The sequence below is a fragment of the Delphinapterus leucas genome, chromosome 18, assembly GCF_059928025.1.
Source record: "Delphinapterus leucas isolate spDelLeu-1000000601 "Yukka" chromosome 18, BTC_Dleu_Yukka2, whole genome shotgun sequence".
Classification (NCBI taxonomy): Eukaryota; Metazoa; Chordata; class Mammalia; order Artiodactyla; family Monodontidae; genus Delphinapterus; species Delphinapterus leucas.
In genome coordinates this window covers 67,591,233-67,594,278 of record NC_143146.1, presented here as the reverse complement: position 1 = coordinate 67,594,278, position 3,046 = coordinate 67,591,233, and the positions used below count along the sequence as shown (strand labels likewise).

Below are 3,046 nucleotides of genomic sequence, written 5' to 3'. Positions count from 1 at the left end.
GAAGTTCTAAGGTAAAATTTCACGGCTGCATGGTGAAGATGGGGGGTTAGGCAGTCAGCCAGTTAATGACACTGACAAGAGGCCACGTGTGCACCGTGCTTTGAGATGTTCCAAGAGAAAAGGGGTGGCACCTGTTCCCCCAACTGTTCACAACAGAATAGAGGGGACACATAAGGAACAAAACGGTCACGTGGTCAAGCCGTGTGGCACCCTCGTTAGGAGCATGGACTCAGAGCCCTTCAGCCCGACCTTGACCCCTAGCCTTCCTGCCTATCAGCTCTGAGGCCCTGGAGAAGTTCTTGAAACTTCGTAAGGTTTTCTCACTTTTGATTAGGAGTAATAATAATAACAGCAACCTCATTCAAAGAGATAGTGCATGTGAAGATATTAGGGCATCACGGCCTGGGACATAAAGAGCGTTAGATATGTTAGTTCTTCTTACTAGTGGTGGTCTTGACCCATATTGGTGTTGAATTATCACCTGTCTCTTACTGGCTGCAGCCACAGCCCCAGACATTTCTGCCAATCAACTCAAATAGTGCATGTTCAAAACTGAGCTCCTTTTCTTACGTTGAAACACATGTTCTGTGTCCTTTTCTCCTGTACTGGAAGCTCCTTGAGGGCAGGCCCGTCTATGCCTTTCATCTTTGGTGTCCTGGAGCCTAGTAAATCCCCTTCACGGGAGGTGTGAAATGGTTACCCAGTGATGTTCCCAAGTGGCGGCAGCCTAGAAGGTATGTGGAGATTGAACCAGAGATGTGTGGCTGAGTTGGGGCTCATGGGGGATCAGCTGAGCACAGATTTCTATGCTTTTTCCAACAAGCTACATCATATCCACCTCTTTGCTGCCTCAGAGAAGGGCTGAGATTTCGCATTAGAGAGAGAGGCATGGGGTTGGGGGAGCAGAAGTCAATCTGGAAGCAAACTTTTTGCAGAGCATATAATGGAGCCACACTGAGGCAGCAGATGAAAACGGAAGGTGAAAGACTGTGCTTAAAGTGAACTTGGAACTTCATTTAGGGATAAAAACTTCAATGTGGTTGAATAACATTTTTGAGATATTAACTGATTTTAAAAATCTCTCTCCTGGTAATCCTACTCCTTCCCTTGTCTCCCCACATTCCGCATGGCCTGGGGTGGGGGTGGGTGGATGACACAACTGCAAAAATGTAGATGGCACCTTGCCTTGCTACCCAGAGAGGAAGCCATACAGCATTGTGCTGGGTTCCCATGGTAACTTAAGGGAAACTTTCACCATGTCAGGAGCCCTTGATGTCCTGCAAATGAAGGAGAAAGATGTCCTCAAATTTCTCACAGCAGGAATGCACTAAAGTGGCACCCACCTTGACTTCTTAGTATGTATGTATGTATGTATGTATGTATTTATTTTTGGCTGCGCTGGGTCTTTGTTGTTGCGCACGGGCTTTCTCTAGTTGTGGCAAGCAAGGGCTACTCTTCGTTGCAGTGCGCGGGCTTCCCGCTGCGGTGGCTTCTCTTGTTGCGGAGCACAGGCTCTAGGCGCATGGGCTTCAATAGTTGTGGCACGCAGGCTCAGTAGTTGTGGCGCACGGGCTTAGCAGCTCCAAGGCATGTGGGACCTTCCTGGGACACCAGGGATTGAACCCATGTCCCCTGCATTGGCAGGCGGATCCTTAACCACTGTGCCACCAGGGAAGTCCCCCACCTTGACTTCTAAATGGAACGGTACATCTACAAAAGAAGTGATGGCTTCTACATCATAAATCTGAAGAGAACCTGGGAGTAGCTTCTGCTGGCAGCTTGTGCCATTGTTGCCATTGCAAACCTGGCAGATGTCAGTGTCACATCTTCCAGGAAGACCAACTAGCGAGTGAGCTGTGCTGGTATCTGATCTGATCTGGGCAGCTTTCCAGGAGCCAAGACTTCTGCTGGTTCCTGATCCTAGGCTGCCCACCAGCCTCTCCCAGAGGCTCTTACGTTAACCAGCCCCATCGCCCCACATAACACAGCCTCACCTTTGTGCCATGTGGACATTGCCATCCGTGCAACAAGGGAGCGCCTCGGCACGTCTGATGTGGTGGATACTGGCTGGGGAAGTTAAGCACCATCCCATGTCAACACCCATGGAGGTGATGCCTGACCTCTACTTCTGCAGAGCTCCTAAAGAGACCAGGCAGGCAGGACAGGTCACTGCTGGAAGGGCTGTGGCCGAGGAGGAACGTCAGGGTGAATGGACTACTCCAGCTCCCCACCTTACCGCTACTCGATCCGAGGTTGCAGGCAGATGCGCAGGCGAGGTGCCCTCTGTGCCTGCTCAGTGGTTCGCTAGCGAGGCCTAGAGCGCTCAGCCGGCCGCTGAAGATGGGTCTGCACTCCCGCTGCTCAGGCCACCAAATGGGGAGGAACCACCATGGTTCCTCTGTTCCTCCCCAGACTCTTAAACAAAAAATGGAAATAAGGTTGATGAAAATAAACACTTTCTTTTCAAAAAAATTTGTAGAAGGCAGAAAGAAGAGCTACCTCCTTCACGGTTTCCCAAAGCCTAAACCCATTAAGGATATCTTTTGCTCCTCCAAAGCTAACCTGAAGGTACAAGGAATTCCTTTAAGGAAAAAACCTCAAGGGTGGAAAGTGTATTCCCCCGCTAGTGTCTTTAAAAAATGCTCCACAGGACTTGGAGTGGAGTCCCAGGGTGGCTGCCCTGACCGTTTTCCTGGACAGAGTCAGTCCTAGAAGCTGAGACCCTGGAGAGGGTTTGCAGGCCAGGCTGGGGCCCATGGGAGCAGCAAAGCGAACTCACTGCTATGTCTCTGCTTGGCAAAGGCAGCCTTGAACCTGAGATGCTATGTGGACAGGCTCAGTAGACACCACAGATGGGACCTTCATTGACAGATGACTCAAGGACCAAATCCCCTCCAACCTCCCTCAACATTAGTCAAATTCATGGAGCTTTAATACCACCCTGGGGAAAACGAGGAGAGGAAACCCAGAATAAATGGAAAATATGTTTCTGACCATCAGGTCGAAATTAAAATAGAAATAAAGTTATAGAAAAAATTTAAAATTG

At 49.6% G+C, this 3,046-nt stretch overlaps 1 pseudogene; it reads left to right on the top strand.

Moving 5' to 3' along the window:
• Positions 1 to 233: 233 nt before the first annotated feature.
• On the top strand, positions 234 to 2,437 carry LOC115803176 (small ribosomal subunit protein uS2 pseudogene; annotated as a pseudogene).
• Positions 2,438 to 3,046: the final 609 nt, after the last annotated feature.